This window comes from Acipenser ruthenus, chromosome 52, assembly GCF_902713425.1.
Source record: "Acipenser ruthenus chromosome 52, fAciRut3.2 maternal haplotype, whole genome shotgun sequence".
In the NCBI taxonomy this organism is placed as follows: Eukaryota; Metazoa; Chordata; class Actinopteri; order Acipenseriformes; family Acipenseridae; genus Acipenser; species Acipenser ruthenus.
The window spans coordinates 539,409-559,181 of record NC_081240.1 but is presented as its reverse complement, the minus strand read 5'-3'; the positions used below and the strand labels follow the sequence as shown (position 1 = coordinate 559,181).

At 41.7% G+C, this 19,773-nt stretch overlaps 1 long non-coding RNA gene across 1 annotated transcript; it reads left to right on the top strand.

Moving 5' to 3' along the window:
• Positions 1-4,502: 4,502 nt before the first annotated feature.
• LOC131723002 (uncharacterized) lies at positions 4,503-13,553 on the top strand. Its single transcript, XR_009320096.1, has 3 exons — positions 4,503-4,539; positions 12,470-12,583; positions 13,012-13,553. It is a non-coding gene; the product is annotated as an uncharacterized LOC131723002 (long non-coding RNA).
• Positions 13,554-19,773: the final 6,220 nt, after the last annotated feature.

Sequence of the window (19,773 nt, the reverse complement as noted above, 5' to 3'; positions counted from 1 at the left end):
TGTCTTGAGAATCAAGGCAAGCTGCTGTGTCTTGAGTAGGGGCCTCTGGCTTGCAGACAGACTGAACTATGTGAGCTACTGATTAGAGGAGCGGTGCCTGGACTGGATTAGGCTGAGCGGACAGTTGAATTATGGACAGATACTTCACACGGGCAGCAACAAGCATTTTGACGCAAGGCAGACATAAACTAGCACTGTCCCCGTGGAAAAGGACATTAAAACATCAAAGGACTGGGAGTTTAAAAAAAGGCACGATACACAAATGATCTCATGAAAGTGGATATTTAGCAGAGTGAAACAGACTATAAATATCCAAGCAAAGCTAAACATGTTGCGCTCCACATCGAATGATAAACAAGGTGCTGTCACTCTGAAAAGCAAAACTGCAACTCCGGGACTCTGCCTGAAAACAGAATCAAGAAGAGGAATCGAGCTGCAAGCGAGTCCACGACCACAAGCAACGAGACTGAGGCCCGGCTGGGCACTCTGAAGATGTGAAAAACCTGCTTTTATTTGATCCACAATATTGTCCCGTCTCCTTTCATTCAGTTTGTAACTTTGTTATCTTTTTGGTGTTTGTCTATCCAGAGCGGACATTTCAGTTCTTCTATACTTCACACCCTCAGCTTCTGGGAGGATTCAGGACTGTACCTGTAGTGTTCTTTGAGCAGCTTCACAATAGTATTACCCTGCTATCATTGGCTCCTTCAACTGGCAGGCAAACCTTTGAAAGATTCAATAGGCTGAATCACTCTGTTTTTTTCTTCTTACATCAGACCCAGCAGTCACTGGACAAAGACCTGTATGAAATAGGCTGGTCTGCTGGTATAGTTTAGTTACAAAGACCTGTATGAAATAGACTGGTCTGCTGGTATAGTTTAGTTACAAAGACCTGTATGAAATAGGCTGGTCTGCTGGTATTGTTTAGTTACAAAGACCTGTATGAAATAGGCTGGTCTGCTGGTATTGTTTAGTTACAAAGACCTGTATGAAATAGGCTGGTCTGCTGGTATTGTTTAGTTACAAAGACCTGTATGAAATAGGCTGGTCTGCTGGTATAGTTTAGTTACAAAGACCTGTATGAAATAGGCTGGTCTGCTGGTATTGTTTAGTTACAAAGACCTGTATGAAATAGGCTGGTCTGCTGGTATAGTTTAGTTAAAGCAACACTGTGTGGTCATTGTTATATATGTTATATATATATATATATATATATATATATATATATATATATATATATATATATATATATATATATATATAAACAGTCTTTAAAACAGCGCTTAGAACAGTCCTCAAGGTTGTGTGAATAGCTCTACATTTCCCAAGTGAAAAGAATGGATTTCAATCAGGCTCTGCGCAGCTGCAGAGTTTGTCCTGAAGAGGGCGACAAAGGCCAGGCTTAAAACATGTTTCTGCTTTTCCACTGTGGGCAGATTGCACATGTAATGCAATTTGATTGTGATTTACGAGATCCATGGAAATGTCTTCTTTCTTGTGATGATATTTCACTCACATTGTTGTTCAAGTAAGCAATAAATAAATAAATATTGAAACTTTGAACTGCCTAATGAGTAGACGAAATGCATCTAATTAAGTGCTTGTTAGGGCAATTATCCAACCATTTCAACCATCCGATGAGATAATTTATAAACAATTAAAACACAATAATAATAATAATAATAATAATAATAATAATAATAATAATAATACAAGGAAAAACATTATCCAACAATTTCAGAAATCCAAAGAGATAATTTATAAACAACTAGGGCAGCAGTGTGGAGTAGTGGTCAGGGCTCTGGACTCTTGACCGGAGGGTCGTGGGTTCAATCCCAGGTCGGGGACACTGCTGCTGTACCCTTGAGCAAGGTACTTTACCTAGATTGCTCCAGTAAAAACCCAACTGTATAAATGGGGAATTGTATGTAAAAATAGTGTGATATCTTGTAACAATGCTGTTTGTAACTCTGACATATTGATGGAAACTGAATATGAAGAATTGGGATCAAGGAATTTTGTGCCAAGTAACTCAACTAACATTCATGAAACTGAAGACATTCAGCAAGAATCATCATATTATTCTATTGAAAATGGTGATGATGCACTTTTCCACGGCACCACGGTCACCAAGGCACAATCGATTCTATTGGGTTATGCTGTTATTTTGAAACATGGTTTAAGTACAGAAGCAACAACAGATCTATCACAGTTATTAGATGTCATATGTCCAGGTGTGTTTCCTCCTGGTGTTTTCCAACTGTTCAAACACTTCTCTAACTACAAAGATTGTTGTGAAATTCTCTTTTATTGCCATGTCTGTTTTTCTTATGGTGGAGCTGATCCATCACGCACCAGCTGCCCAGACTGGAATGAGGCCTTGTTACTTGATAACATGAAGAGCTATTTTATTTATTTGCTAATTGAAAAACAACTTAAAAGATTTCTTGCAATTTACTGATGCAGCTACACACATCATAGACTGGGAAAAATGTACCAAAAGTCATGTCTTTTGTGATGGATATGATGGATTGTGTTTTGAAAAATTGGTTGACAGTTTGGCAAAAATGACTTCTCCCTAACATGGAATTGTGATGGAGTAGCAGTGTTTAAATCATCCTCGTATTCAATTTAGCCCCTACAGTTCCATGGAAATGAAATGGCTCCAGAGCTGCACAGGAAACAAACCTTTTTAACAGCTTTGTGGTGTGGCACCTCCAAACCACGCATTGACACGTTCCTTAAACCATTTGTTGGAGAAACTGTAAAGTTGGGTAATGAGGGGTTTGTGTGGGAAAACCCTTCCACTCCGAATTCTGTGACTAGCAGGGTTTTTCCTGTAATTTGTACATGTGACAGGGTTGCAAGGCCTCTTTTACAGAATCTGGTACAGTGTAATGGAGAGTGTGGATGGAGCTGGTGTGAACAGAAAGGGGAGCATGTGCCCAAGGGGAGGGGGTTTGGTCATGTATATCCCGATGTCTTTTCCAATGTAGTGCAAACTCATGATTCAGTGGTACAATGTTCTTTGGATGCCCTGGATGGGTGTCAGCCCAAAAAGGGAGTGAAGGGTCCGTCTCCTTTGATGCTTATTCCTTGTTTTGATTCAGTTGATGGCTATGTACCCGATTCTATGCATGCAGTGTTGTTAGGTGTAGTTAAACAAATGGCATCATTGTGGTTTGACTCTTGTCATCACGCAGATCCTTGGTATATGGGTAGTAAGATTACAGCCATAGATGATGAGCTACAGCGCTTGACGCCTCCAGAGGAAGTGACTAGATACCCACGGTCTGTAAAAGTACAGAAGTACTGGAAGGCAAATGAATGGAGAAGCTTTTTCCTTTTTTATTCCCTACCTTTGTTGCAAGGACGTTTGGGGTGGAAGTTTTATGTTCACTGGTCATTGCTAGTTGCATCAATTTATGCACCACTCCAAAGAGAACTCTATCATAGAGCTAGATGCAGTGCTGCTACATCTCAATTCTTTTGTAGAATTAGTCCAGCCTTTGTATGGAAAGGAACACAGTTCTTTCAATGTTCATCTGTTCTTGTATATTCCTCAAGCTGTCCGCGATTGGGGTCCTATGTGGGCTTGGTCATGCTTTCCTTTTGAATCATTTAATCATTGTATTCTTGGTTTCTGTCATGGGTTCAAAGGTGTACCAATGCAAATATTCAGAAATGTTTGCCTTCTGAGGGATTTGCCATTTAATAGCAGTTTTTATTTTGCAAATGCTTGCCATGAATGTGCTGTTATGTTGCATCAGCTCTTTAAGTCCTTCACTCCCAGGGGTATTTTAGCAGTGCGTACAGATGTTGAATGTCTTGGTCATTGTCATGAAGTGGGCATTTCTCATAGACTTGTGCTTGAAGTATTATATAATGTGAGTTTATCAGGTTTGTCTTCAGAGGAGTACACTCGATTTAAAATTGGTAATGTAAAATGTTCCTCTATTACTCACACAGGGCAGACTAGGAGAACTAATTATGCTGTATGTTTTAACGAAAGATTTGCATTCATTACTGCTTTGGTTCAAGTGTCCTTTCCAGACAGGAGAGATTGTGTTGTCATCCTAAGAGCTTTGCAGATTGTGAAGAGATTTAATGTAAAATGGAAACATTTCTCAATGAAATGTTCCTTTTTATGTGAAGTGGAGGATATTAATCAGGAGACTGCAGTTTCACCTTTAGATTTGGGGGGGAATGTGTCATTACATCAGCCAATGACAGAATGTATATTTGTGCTTTGCCAAATGTTCTAGAGAGAGACGAGTTCATGTGTTACTCAGGTTGGGCTGATAGTCGATCATACCGGAAATCATGACGTTTGAAAATATTATAGATTTATATGTGCTTTCCCTGCTAGAAAAACTATCAGAAAACATCAGAGATTTTACAGCTAACAAAATGGCTGCAAAATTCCTGTTGGTTTTATCTATCTATCTATCTATCTGTTCTGTCTAGTGGTGCATGCTGGGAGAGTGAGGAGTGAGTGTGTGCTGCTGCGGGAGAGTGAGAGGTGTGTAGAGTGAGTAGGTGAGCGTTTGTTTTTTCTTACTTTTTGCTTTATGGTTATTTACTTTTTCTTATAGGTGTTATATCGGGTTTTGTTTTCTGGGGTGTTTGTTAACAAATAAGCTGACTTTTTGTCAGCTTAATAGGCCAGTATGGCCAATTCAAAGGGGAGAGAATCTCCCCCAAACTTTGTGTTTGAAAAGCTAAGCCGCCGCCATGGGGTAAAAATGGTGACGGAGGGGTTTACCTCGTTGGAGCAGTGTGTGCTAGCTTTAGGTAATGTGGTTGGGTGTGAGCGTATCGTGTCTGCGTCTCGAATGAACAGAGCAATTGTTGCTTTTTTATGTGATGCCAGTCTTGTTGCAAAGGCTGTTGAAAAAGGCATTGTTGTAAACGATACTTTTGTTGCGGTTACACCGCTGTCTGTACCGTCCCGAAGAGTCATTCTTTCGAACGTCCCTCCGTTTCTAAAAAATGATTTAATTGAGCGTGCGCTTTCCCGGTATGGTAAGATTGTATCCAGCCCCAAGAGAATACCGATTGGTTGCAAATCCCCGCAGTTAAAGCATGTAGTGTCGTTCCGAAGACATGTCAATATGATTTTTAATGACGTGAATCAGGAACTGAACGTTGCACTTAAATTCAAGGCAGATGATGTTGAATATGTCATTTTTGCCAGTACTGATGTAATGCGATGTTTTCACTGTAAAAAGGAGGGACACATTGTTAAGAACTGTCCTGAGAAAGGAGGTAATGCGGGCGAGGAGAATGAGGGTGAGCAAGGGGAGAGAGAAGCAGCTGGGCAGCCGGAGGAGCGTGGAGCTGAGAGCGGTTCCGTGGTTTCTGAAACCCCGGCTAAAGAGGGAAGTAAGGCGCAGGACACAGTGCAGGCTAGCGGGAGTCTGAATCGGGACAGCAACGCTGAGGAGAGTGTGAGTGAGTCGGCCGGGGTTGAACAACCGGGCAGTGGGCTTACTGACACTAATACTGGTGAGACTTCCACACTGGCTGCAGTTGCTGCAGCAAGCGTCAGTGTGGAACAGAAAAGTAGTGACCAGATTGAGAAAGCAGGTGTCTCTGCTGAGTCAGAAATGGAGACTCAGGTAGAGAAAGACGAAGTGACAGAAACTGAGAGAGACGATAAGAGTCTGAGAATGGAGCGTAGTGAGGTGCAGGAAGCGAGTGGCGGGGCGTTTCATTTTAAAGTCCCGAGAAAAAAGAGGCAGAGAAAAGTGACTGCAGATGTCGTCACTAAGAAAAAAGCAAATTACACGGATGATGGTTCAAGTGTATCCGATAGCTCTCAACCTGAAAAAAGCCGCGAGAGCACACCGTGGAGTGTTCGCATCGCCTGCAAGGATCCCGAGGAGAGCTCAGAGTTTGACAGTGAGGAGGAGGGGAGTCAGACTGATTGTTCGCTGACGGCAGAGCCCCCTTGCACTGAGGCTGGTTACAGCGTGGGCAGTATTAAAACGTTTTTAGAACTTACTAAAGGTAGGAGGGGGGTCAGCGTTGAAGACCATTTTCCTAATATTAAAATGTTTTTACTGTCGGCACGTTTTTTGTTACAGAAAGTTTCAGGCTCTGGTCTTTCTGAGCAGGAGCGCTGGCGTCTAAAGAACCTAATTGCAAAGGTTAATAAGCAGTCTAAAACTGCTTAAAACAGTTGACCGTTTTCTTTTCAATTTTCTCCCATGGATAAGTGGTTTCTTATCTTCTTTCTTGTTTGTATCTTTCTATCTCTCCCTAAAATGAGCTCTCTTAAGATTGGGTCATTAAATATAAACGGGTGTAGGGATGATTTAAAGAGAGCCGCATTGTTTGAGTATCTGCAGCAGAAAGATTTGAAAGTAATTTTGTTGCAAGAGACACACGCTGATTCTAGGAATCAAATAGACTGGGCCAGGGATTGGAAGGGTGAGGCTTTTTTTAGTCACGGATCTAGTGTGAGTGCTGGGGTGGCAGTCCTTTTTTCAAAAGACTTTAAACCAGTTTATGTCACTGAGGTAGTGAAGGGGCGGTTACTTAAAGTGCAAGCGAAAGTCGGTGAAATCTCGCTTGTCTTTATTAATATTTACGCACCAAATGAGGGCAGAGAACGGATTGCTTTCTTTCAGATTTTAGATACAGTTCTGAACGGTTGTGGAAGTGAGGAAGTCCTGTTTTTAGCCGGTGATTTTAACTGCACTGTACATTGTTCAGATGATCGAAATCACCCTGAGCCACACCCACAGTCTGCCAAAGAGCTTTTAATGATTTTAAATAAGCACGACTTGTCTGACGTGTGGAAAGCATTCAATGGCACAAATAGACAGTACACATGGGTCAAAGTGTGTGAAAAGACGATCTCTTTAGCGAGATTAGACCGTTTTTATACTTTTAAGCAGCATCTTAGCCTGTTTACCAAGTGTTTTATTTCTCCCACCGGTCTTTCTGATCACAGTCTTTTAACAGTCAATGTTTTATTGCCTTCCCAAATGACAAAACGTTCTTACTGGCATTTTAACATTCAGCTGCTGAAAGATACGCATTTTAAAGAATGCCTAACTTTTCTATGGAACCGGTGGAGAGAGCAGAAATCTGCTTTTTCTTCTCTGGCTCAGTGGTGGGATGTGGGGAAGGTGCAGGTCAGGTTGTTCTGTCAGCAGTACACTGCTAATGCCACAAAGAGGATGACTGAGACTCTGGAAGAGCTGGAGAGAGACATGTTAGAGCTTCAGGGAGCTCTACAGTCTAATCCCAATAGTAGGACGATTCAAGACCTCAAAAATAAAAAACAGCAGCTGGCTGAGCTGCTGAATGTCAAAGTGCAGGGGGCGCTGGTGAGGTCTAGAGTGCAGTACCTTGCAGAGGTGGATGCGCCAACACAGTTTTTCTTTGGCATGGAGAAAAAGAGTGCACAGCGCAAAGTAATTCACTGCCTGAAGACACTGTCAGGGGACGAGTTGAGGGAGCCCAGAGAGATCCGGCGATGTGCTGTGGATTTCTACACAAAGCTATTCACAGCGGAAGCTGAAGGACAGCCGGAGGAGACACAGCGCTTCTTGGAGACTCTGCCAAAGATCTCTGAAGAGGAGAGAGGTTTTTTAGACAGACCTCTGACTGTACAGGAGCTCTCTGACGCTCTCATGGGGCTGAAGGGAGGAAAAACTCCAGGACTGGACGGACTACCTGTCGAGTTTTTCAAGTCTTTCTGGACTTTGCTTGGGAAAGATCTACATGCAGTCTATGCAGAAAGTCTGGAGAAAGGGGAGCTGCCGTTGAGTTGTAGAAGGGCAGTGATAACTTTGCTGCCAAAAAAAGGGGACTTGTGCCATATCAAAAACTGGAGGCCTGTGTCGTTGTTAGCCTCCGATTACAAAATAATATCGAAAGCCCTCGCTAATCGGTTGAGCACTGTAATGGGGAATATTATTCATCCTGACCAAACCTACTGCGTGCCCAGTAGAAGCATTTTTGACAGTATTTTTTTAATTCGAGACACATTGGCTGCCTCTGAGCTCTTCGGTTTCCCTGCTGGGCTTATCTCTCTTGATCAGGAGAAAGCCTTTGACAGAGTCGATCACAAGTACTTATGGAAGGTATTTGAAGCCTTTGGATTTGGCCTGGGATTTCTATCCCACATACAGTTCCTGTACTGTGACATTTTCAGCCTGCTGAAGATCAACGGGGAGCTGAGTGCACCTTTCCCAGTTCACAGGGGTATCAGACAAGGCTGCCCTCTTTCGGGAATGCTCTATTCCCTGTCCATCGAACCCCTTATTTGCAGGCTCAGGCATGTTCTAACAGGGCTCTCCATCCCAGGTAGTCTGGCTCAGCCCATAAAAGTATCTGCCTATGCAGATGACATCTCAGTTTTTATAACCAGCCAGGCAGATGTTGATAAACTCTGTGACAGTCAACAGCTTTTTGAAAGAGTCTCATCTGCTAGAATTAATTGGTTGAAGAGCGGGGCTTTCTTAATTGGGAAATGGGCAAAGCCTGGGCCTCCAGTGTTGCCTGGTGGATTGCTGTGGAGCCGGGAAGAGTTTAGACACCTAGGGGTTTTTTTGGGAGGTGCGAGAGCAGCTGAGAGGAACTGGGAGGGAGTTTTGGAGGCAATACGGGGGCGTTTGCAGAGGTGGCGCTGGGTTTTGCCACAGCTCTCGTATAGGGGCAGAGTTTTAATAATAAGCAACTTGGCTGCTTCCATGCTCTGGCACAGGTGCATATGTGTAGAACCTGACCTGGCGTTTTTGAAAAAAATCCAGAGTGAATTTTTAAGTTTTTTCTGGGATGGACTGCATTGGCTAAGGCAAAGCATATTGTACCTACCTCTGGATGAAGGGGGTCAGGGATTGATGGACCTGTCCAGCAGGATTGCTGCTTTTAGATTGCAGGCTGTCCAAAAAATGCTCTATAGCGGCGAGAAGCCTCCCTGGGTTGACTTGGCTTTACTCTTCTTTCGTCAAGTTGGAGGGCTGGGTCTTGGGAAGCATATTTTCTTTTTAGACACTGCTGTGTTTGTTTGCTCCAAACTATCAGCCTACTATCAGAGTGTGTTGAAAGCATGGCAGAGTCTGAGGGTGGGTCTGGATGAAGAAGCTTTAGATTTTTACTGGCTTTTGGAGAGACCTCTGGTTTTTAATCCTCTTTTTAAAGTAGAAATGTTAAAATCACAGGCTTTTACAAATGTAATGATAAAGGCCGGGGTCATCAAGTTACGCCATGTTTTAGATCTGGAGAGTTTTAATTGGAAAAGTCCACAGAGTTTGTCTTTAACCTTGGGGTTGCGGTCTGTGAGGGTAGCTGGGTTGCTGCTTTCCCAGATTCATGCAGCGTTATCAAATGCACAGAATGAGACTCTAAGAAAGGGCTTTACTAACTGTATCTCTCTCCCCTGTGAAACACCTTTCCCCTTCATACAGATCTCCCCAGCTATCAGCCGAGACACGGGAGACAAAGGACATTTATTTAAAATCGAGAACTTGACAGATCTCCCCCTGTCAAGTGTGAAGGGGCACACACTGTATGAATTATGTGTTAAGCTAAGACACGAGAAGCAATTACAAGGCCTTCCAGATACATCTTGGAGAGAGCGGTTGGAGGTGGAGGAGCAGGTCAGGCCGGCTTGGAGAAGCTTCTATAAACCCCCCCTGTCAAAGAGGCTGGGAGATCTACAGTGGAGACTCTTGCACACGATTCTCGCTGTTAATGCCTACCTCTGCATACTAGACCCAACGGTATCTGACAAATGTCCTTTTTGTTTACAAAGAGAGACTGTCTTTCATAGTTTTATCTTTTGTAAAAGATTGGCTTCTCTTTTTTCTGTACTCAGTAATGTATTTGTTAAACTGAATGTGGTCTTTTCCGAATGTGTTTTTGTTTTTGGTGTGCCTTATATTAAGGAAAAGAAACATCTGTGCCAGCTACTTAACTTCCTTTTGGGGCAGGCCAAGCTCTCCATTTTAAAATCTAGGAAAGCTCAAATTGCCCAGGTTGGGGAAACAGATGCTCTTACTGTTTTTAGAATGCTGGTGATTAGTCGAATCAAGCTGGATTTCAGTTATCACCGCATGATGCACGACTTAGACTCTTTCCAGTTAAATTGGTGTATTGGGGGTGTGCTCTGTGAGACTGAAGGAGAAACCCTTAATATATATTTATAATATTTATTTATTTATAATGACTTAATGTTTTAAATTTTGTCTTGTGAATATTTAAAAAATAATGTAATTTTTTTGTTCTTATTGTGTTTTGTACCAAAAGTCAATAAAGTCTTTTGAAAAAGTAAAAGTATCTATCTATCTATCTATCTATCTATCTATCTATCTATCTATCTATCTATCTATCTATCTATCTATCTATTTATTTATTTATTTATTTATTTATTTATTTATTTATTTATTTATTGGCTGGCACCCATTCACATCTAAACCGATGGCTGCAAATGACAGGAAAGATGCAGGCATTTCGTGCAATGTTAAAGGGGCTTGTCATTTTTCTGCACAGCGCACTACACGTGATCACAATGTAGCGCTTTCAAATGGAGCGAATCATAAGGACTAAAGGTCAGCGAGACTGCTTTCTGGACACTGTTTATTATTGCTGGGTAGACTCGAGTTGCAAGGATTAACCAACAAACCTTCTTTTGTAAAAACTGGAACCGGTGTATTGTATTGATTTGTATTGTTACATGCATCGCACGTCGCCCTGGATAAGGGGGTCTGCTAAATCACGTCATGATAATAACAGTAATAAAGTGAGGGTTGCTTTTAGATTTTGTTTTCTGTTAATTGTCAATGTTGTTCTAGTGAATCTATTTTTATAAAAGGCTCATTTTTTTACTTCAGTCATGCTGCTGTATTTAGCATACATTTCGTTTTCAATTGTGAAATGCTGTATTAAACACTGTGTTAACAAATGTAACAAAGTAGCCTACATGGTAAACTGTACAAATGTTGCGTTATCATTTTCAGATGCTTTGAATGCTGATTTTTACTGTGCCAATAAATGAAGAGAATATTTGAATTGGTGTGGAAGCTTTTACCATTTTACTGCAGAAAAATCAAACACAAATGCTCTGTGTGCATCTTTCCATCACACTGCTGCCTTGTGGGGATTTTGGCTGCAATCTCTAACCGAATCGCGCTTTGTCTTTGATTAATGTCAGCAAAGTTCCACATTTTAAAGCTGTGCAAACATTTTTATGATTCATGCAATTTAGAAAAACAAAAACATTTAAGATGATTCAATTGTAAACAATGTGAAACACCTATAGGCTATACTTCTCCTTAAATACAACACTATCAATGAAACTGCCTACATAATCCAAAGAAGAAGAACAAACTAACGTTTCATATTCTAAACTTGTGAAGTCTCTTTGTGGTATTGTGTTGGATATTTCATTGTTTTGATGCAGGCCCTGCAGTTTATTTAGTGCACACACGAGAATAAGGGGACTCCAGTTTGAAAATCAACGACACTTCGAAATGAATGTGATTCAACAAAATGCATTAGAAACACGTCAAAAACCTGTTTTCAAATATAATGCATTTCCATCATGTTTTAATGTCTTTTATATACATTTCTTATGTGATTATCTGTTGAATATGCATTTCAAATGTGATTCGCATGACTCATCTCAAACACATACACATGTAAAATATGTTTTAATACAATTCTGTCACAATGTATTGCATTCTAATACAATAAATCTGTGTAAATTTCCAGTAGGGAATATCCAGATATAGATACAAAATCTACATTAACAACAGGGGCAAAGAGACGCAAAGGAAATCCCATTCACACCAAACCAGATTCACTTTACCAATAAAAAAAACACACCGCTCTGTCGCTTTTATTAATCATTATTATTACAATATTACTATTAATTTCTTAGCAGACGCCCTTATCCAGGGCAACTTACAATTGTTACAAGATATCACATTGTTTTTACATACAATTACCCATTTATACAGTTGGGTTTTTACTGGAGCAATCTAGGTAAAGTACCTTGCTCAAGGGTACAGCAGCAGTGTCCCCCACCTGGGATTGAACCCACGACCCTCCGGTCAAGAGTCCAGAGCCCTAACCACTACTCCACACTGCTACACTACAGTAACACAGGCGCGATTTGTTTTACACAATATATTATATATTCACTGCGTTTGAATTTGCAAACAAACAAATAGCAGACTAATCCAAAAAAAGGATTCAACCCAGTACTGGAGTAACAGCAATAATAAGCAATAATAATATCGGGTCTTATCTCCTCTCTCTGCAGAGGCATGCATGCTCCAGTTTAATAACATTCCTGACGACTCCAGTCCAGGTTTACCAGCAGCACCAGCACCTCAATGACTCTCCCAGTAACTGCTGGCCTTTCACTTGGGAGCTGTGTTTAGTGTTTTTAATGAATAGTAACATGTCTTTGATGATGGTTATTTGCATGCGTGTTTCTCATCAACAGAGGGAAAGCTCAGGAGCAGACAGAGGGGGGCTCGGAGGACAAGGAGGAACTGGAGAGACTGAGGAGGGATAACAAGGAGCTGGAGGCGATGTACAAGGAGGAGAAACTGAGGAGGTTTGTTAAAAAATACCTCGCAAGTTTACAGTAGAGGATAAGCCGGTTTTAAATTCTGATTGTGTTTCTACATGTCTCCCCTCCTTATCAGTCTAACAGTGACCTTTCAACTCTGCCTGTACACAGAGTTGAAAGGTCACACTGTCACATGATTTGAATGGGACGGGGAAGGCTGTCTGGCAGTTAGGAGTCTCCAGACAAGCTTCTCAAAGCCAGGTTTTACAAATGATACCGGCTCCTGGGTCATGTGATCAATTTGACCACACAAAGCGTCTGAGAAGCATGACAGCCTCAAAGCAATTTCAACGCGAAATCATTTTACTGTAACGATGTGTTTATAATTTCATGGGGCGATGCAGTCGCGGTGATATTGAAGAGTGTAATATTAAAAACATCCTAACATTAGGATTATAAACTTGTCTTTGCAGAGAGGAGCTTGAAGAGACCCTCAGAGACCTCAAGCCCCAGGGAATGGACCCCCCGTTTGAGACTCTAGCCACCCCCACAGCAACGATATATTTCTTTCAAAACGGTCTTCAGAATTAGTTGTCCCTCTCTAAGCCGGACATGTCTGGAGTTGTCTGAGTTAAAAAACAAACAAACAAAAACATTTTGTATAAATATCTACAGTAGGCCTAAACTACTGCTCTCAATTAGAACTGTTTCCTGTATCTTGTATTTGAATTTACTCTGAAAGGAAACCGAATTCACTTTTTTTTTTTTTTAGTGGAATGGAATGTACTTTTCTAAGCAAATGTTTTTCTGAGACGTTTAACGGCTCTTAGTCGAATTTGCTCTCAAACGTGATTATTTTCTGTATTGTTCTTAGTTGAATTTGCTCCTGTTTGCCGCTGACTTGACTGTATTTTTATAACGGCTCTTATCTGTAATGTGATATTTTGTAACACCTGTAAGTCGCCCTGGATAAGGGCGTCTGCTAAGAAATAAATAATAATAATAATAATAATAATGCTAATAATAATAATGCAGTAAAATCGAATTATTACCTGAAGCGCACTTTCTTTTTTAGTTTAGCCTAATTAGTAACAGTTAAGAGAAAACAGAACACACCCTTTACAGAAATAATCATTTTGAAATGTACACAGAAAGGTTGACAGTGTGTTTATTGCAGTTTATTTTATTTATTTTTCGTCTTTTGCTTCCGTTTTTGACATCCAGTTTTGAGTTTCTTTTTATCGGTCTGGTTCCAGAGGTTCGGCAGGTTTCGTTTTTGATGGTTTAAAATCGTATAATTATAATTCGGACGTTAATGATAATAAGAGACGTTATGATAACGAGGCTCCATAAAACGCGCGTCAAATGAAAGTCTTGCTTGTTTGAAAGTCTGACGGAACACTTTGTAACATCTGTGTCGAGAACAGCCAATAGCTGTCGGCTTTACGAAGCACTGGGGGCGGACCTAGGACTATATAAGGAAGGATAGGACAATGATGTCACAAGTGGGCGGAGTTAGTAAACACCGGTATATCCTGGCGCTGCAGCACAGCATCTCCGCAATGTATTCAGTACTGAGTGGGCTCCACAGCATCTCCGCAATGTATTCAGTACTGAGTGGGCTCCACAGCATCTCCGCAATGTATTCAGTACTGAGTGGGCTCCACAGCATCTCCGCAATGTATTCAGTACTGAGTGGGCTCCACAGCATCTCCGCAATGTATTCAGTACTGAGTGGGCTCCACAGCATCTCCGCAATGTATTCAGTACTGAGTGGGCTCCACAGCATCTCCGCAATGTATTCAGTACTGAGTGGGCTCCACAGCATCTCCGCAATGTATTCAGTACTGAGTGGGCTCCACAAATGGCGCCTGTAATTGAGTACGGAACTGCATCACAGGATTGACTGTCCTATCCTGCTTTATACAGTCCGAGGTGAGGACACAGAAAGTCTGACAGAGTGTTTATTGCAGTTTAACGAAGTCACGTAAAACACAGTCCCTGTGCAGCTCCCACTCAGCACAGGTAGAAATATTGTGTTCCTGTGAGTCCGCATTACAGTGTAAATGAAACGGATGTGTCGCGGGACAGACCCGGACTACGCTTTACATTCATAATACACGGGTTTTAAAGTGACGTTTGGCACAGGTTGGAATATAGAAACATTACATTTTACTGCAAATTACAAATCTGTGCTCCCCTCGTTAATGATCGCGTTGCTATAGGTTTTGTGAATGGAGGCTGTTCTGCTGTGAGTATATCGGGGTGCTCTGTGCTCCCCTCGTTCATGATCGCGTTGCTATAGGTTTTGTGAATGGAGGCTGTTCTGCTGTGAGTATATCGGGGTGCTCTGTGCTCCCCTCGTTAATGATCGCGTTGCTATAGGTTTTGTGAATGGAGGCTGTTCTGCTGTGAGTATATCGGGGTGCTCTGTGCTCCCCTCGTTAATGATCGCGTTGCTATAGGTTTTGTGAATGGAGGCTGTTCTGCTGTGAGTATATCGGGGTGCTCTGTGCTCCCCTCGTTAATGATCGCGTTGCTATAGGTTTTGTGAATGGAGGCTGTTCTGCTGTGAGTATATCGGGGTGCTCTGTGCTCCCCTCGTTAATGATCGCGTTGCTATAGGTTTTGTGAATGGAGGCTGTTCTGCTGTGAGTATATCGGGGTGCTCTGTGCTCCCCTCGTTAATGATCTCGTTGCTATAGGTTTTGTGAATGGAGGCTGTTCTGCTGTGAGTATATCGGGGTGCGCTGTGCTCCCCTCGTTAATGATTTCAGTTGTGCTTCACAGTCGAAACACAGCTAACTGCGGAACGAGTGATTTCGGAGATACAGACACGGAGATGACTTCAAGGAGGAGGAAACAAAGATGTCTCCACAGCTGCATGTGAACCTCAGCATTTCCCCGGGTCATTATTAATAGCGAGCTGTCAAGACTTGTCAGCGGGTCGAGCGAGGTGAGATAAAGACACACACGGGATTATTTAAAGTCGTTCCTGACTCGCATGACTCTGAACAGGTCTGTGTTTCTCTCTCGTCATGAACCAGCTGCTGCCCAACCCAAGGAACTGCTTTGAAGACATTTCCTTCCTGTGTCATGTGACCCGCAGCTCGCTTCAGCTACAGTGAAGAGGAGCGCTTGTGCGAGTCGATTTTATACTTCGTATTGTTCAGGATAGTGGATAATAAAACTATATCCATAATAATAATAATAATAATAATAATAATAATAATAATAATAATAATAATAATAACACACATAAATATAATACTAATAATCAGAGTTGAAACTCAGCCGGTACGGCCCGGAACTGCGTACCGGCAAAACATCTTGTCAAGGTACTTCAATATTTCAGCTTATCACAATGATAGGCTACATCATTTTTTCTTTGTATTTTCCGTCCTTTTCGCTTCTTCTTCTTCGTTGTTCGGTTATTATTGATGTTTAAGCAAAATAACTCGACGTCACGCAGGTTCCGGTCATGTGACTTATGATGTCAGAGCATGCTGACTGCCAAAGGGGCTTCCGCATACTTGTGAACATGGAGTCTTCAAAATAAGGGAGCTTTTGTAAACTGATATTTCCTAAGACACAAGCATACAGCTATTCCAGTATAATTTGATAAAAACTATTATTGTGTTAAATACATAAGAACATAAGAAAGTTTACAAACGAGAGGAGGCCCCATTCGGCCCATCTTGCTCGTTTGGTTGTTAGTAGCTTATTGATCCCAGAATCTCATCAAGCAGCTTCTTGAAGGATCCCAGGGTGTCAGCTTCAACAACATTACTGGGGAGTTGGTTCCAGACCCTCACAATTTTCTGTGTAAAAAAGTGCCTCCTATTTTCTGTTCTGAATGCCCCTTTATCTAATCTCCATTTGTGACCCCTGGTCCTTGTTTCTTTACTGCACAATACTGTTATTTTGGTACTGCGTCAGTGACTTGGAGAAAAAGAACGTCTTATTTAGTTTTTCAGGGCAAATCGGGTAACCCTAACGACACGAACAGTGCGAGAAACTCAAGCTCTAATATAAATTTGGACAGACAACAAAATCCAAGCAGAACACTGGACAAAACATACAAAAAGATCATCGTTTTTGTTTTTCCTATTAAGTGCTGTTGTAACTGTTAGTATTAACCTGTATATTTAAAGTTCAAAATTACTCATTCAAAATGAAACATAATCTTAATTGATACAAAATTGTTTAAAATACAATGCTCCCATGGCACTCAATTAGCAACACAGACGTCTCCAAAAACAAACCCAGCATTTGAGTAACTGTGATAACAAGAAGCACTCGGGATGATTTCAAACAGCATGAAAAGATAAGGGGCCGGTCTAAAGAAAGAGAAAGAAAAATGACATTTGAAGCGCTGTACTCTTTAACAACGGACTTGTTTCAATTGTGTTGCAGAGGAGAAACCCAGCTAACTGAGGAACGAGTGATTCAGTAGAGAGAGGCATGGACCCGACTCCAAGGAGAAGAAGAAGGAGTAAAGAGAATGACCCGCCTGATATGTCACAAGAGCCTGCCAGGTACTGAAAGTCTTTTCTTATTAGTTCACGGTGCGGCGGCATGCTGAATAATACCTTTACTAAGAAGCTGTTCAGGAATCCAAATCACTGAGCTGAGTCTCAAGCCCAGGGTTAGAGTCCAGACCTCTCTGTGCTTTACAATGCTTCCCTATGCTTTACCATGCCTCTCTGTGCTTTACAATGCTTCCCTATACTTTACCAGACCTCTCTGTGCTTTACAATGCTTCCCTATGCTTTACCAGACCTCTCTGTGCTTTACAATGCTTCCCTATGCTTTACCAGACCTCTCTGTGCTTTACAATGCTTCCCTATGCTTTACCAGACCTCTCTGTGCTTTACAATGCTTCCCTATGCTTTACCATGCCTCTCTGTGCTTTACAATGCTTCCCTATGCATTAACAGACCTCCCTGTGCTTTACAATGCTTCCCTATGCTTTACCAGACCTCCCTGTGCTTTACACTGCTTCACTATGCTTTACAGTTATTCCCTATGCTTTACCAGACCTCTCTGTGCTTTACAATGCTTCCCTATGCTTTACCAGACCTATCTGTGCTTTACAATGCTTCCCTATTCTTTACCACACCTCTCTGTGCTTTACAATGCTTCCCTATGCTTTACCAGACCTCCCTGTGCTTTACAATTCTTCCCTATGCTTCACCAGACCTCTCTGTGCTTTACAATGCTTCCCTATGCTTTACCAGACCTCCCTGTGCTTTACACTGCTTCCCTGTGCTTTACCAGACGTCTCTGTGCTTTACAATGCTTCCCTATGCTTTACCAGACCTCCCTGTGCTTTACAATGCTTCCCTCTGCTTTACCACACCTCTCTGTGCTTTACAATGCTTCCCTGTGCTTTACCACACCTCTCTGTGCTTTACAATGCTTCCCTATGCTTTACCAGACCTCCCTGTGCTTTACAATGCTTCCATATGCTTTACCACACCTTTCTGTGCTTTACAATGCTTCCCTATGCTTTACCAGACCTCTCTGTGCGTTACAATGCTTCCCTATGCTTTACCAGACCTCTCTGTGCTTTACAATGCTTCCCTATGCTTTACCAGACCTCTCTGTGGTTTACAATGCTTCCCTATGCTTTACCAGACCTTTCTGTGCTTTACAATGCTTCCCTATGCTTTGCCAGACCTCCCTGTGCTTTACAATGCTTCCCTGTGCTTTACCAGACCTCTCTGTGGTTTACAATGCTTCCCTATGCTTTACCAGACCTCTCTGTGCTTTACAATGCTTCCCTATGCTTTACCAGACCTCTCTGTGCTTTACAATGCTTCCCTATGCTTTACCAGACCTCTCTGTGCTTTACAATGCTTCCCTATGCTTTACCAGACCTCTTTCTCTCTCATTCCCCTCTTTCTTTCTCATTCTCATTTGAAAAGCCATGTTAATGAATATTAAGAAATAAGAAAAAGTCAGTCTATCACGTTAATTTTTTTTTATTAAATCACATTACACACACACAATAAAGCAAACTTAAGTTCACTTTTTTAAAAACTGTTACAGCACTGACTATTGGATGCCATTTTTAATATATATATATAAAACATAACAATTCTTAAAAAATAAATTAAATACAGTTACTTCCTATGAAATCCATTCGTTGCTAAAAACAAATAATTCACCTCGTTTCGCTCTGCAGGTGGCGCCGTTTTACCCCCTAACTTTCATCCAAAGTTGTGTCAGATTGAACATTCCCTTCACCCGAGGAGTGGAGAGGACAGACAGGGAGTTCAATACAAAGGGTTTCTTACAACACAAAACAGTCTAGTTCAGCTGGCAGATTGTTACAGGGGAATCAAAACAATGAAGCCAAAACCCAGGATAGAGCGGCTCAGTGAATGTGGTTTGGAATCTGTGCAGGAGGGTCATTGTGTCAGATACGCCATAAAAGGACAGCGTGCCGGCATTAAAGTCCAGATACACTCCTATTCTGGGGTAGCGGGGGGCAGTTATTGCAGTTTTATTGTTATTGTGCCGGGCAGTGTAACTGGAATCAGAGCAGCGCAAACTCCAGGACTTGTCATTGTATCCAAGGATACAGGAATGATCCTCTCCTTTCCTGCTGATTCCTTTATATGTGACTCCTATATCAGCCCCTCCCCCACTGCACTCAATCTCCCAGTAACAGCGAGTCCCAGACAAACCCTCTCTGCAAAGCACTTGTGCCCAGTAGTCAAATCTCTCTGAGTGATCAGGATATCTCTGGGTCTCTCTCCTGCATGTCACCTTTCTGTTCCCTTCAGACAGACAGAGCAATCTATACGCTGTGTTGGGGTCCAGTGTGAGCTGACAGGAATCTGATTGAAGAGAAGAGGACGGGTAGAGGAGAGACGGTTAGAAAAGTCAAATCACTGAGAAAATCAACAGTCATTGTCTGCTGCATCCTCACATCCTGTTTATGGAAGGTGTGTGTGTTGTTTTAATTATTTTTTTTAATACATTTTGACCACTTTTTTAAACTTTTAAATTGCATTTTCTGCCTCAAGATGGCTTCCCGCGGACCGGCATGGACCTCTCAGAACTACATTTCCCATCATCCTCCTGCTCACTGGTAATTCCATCTCAATTACATATGTGAGCAGGAGGATGATGGGATATGTAGTTCTGAGAGGCCAATGCAGTTGCATGTGAAGCTATCTATAAGTATAAAAAAGTGGTCAAAATGTAAAAAAAATAAAAATAAT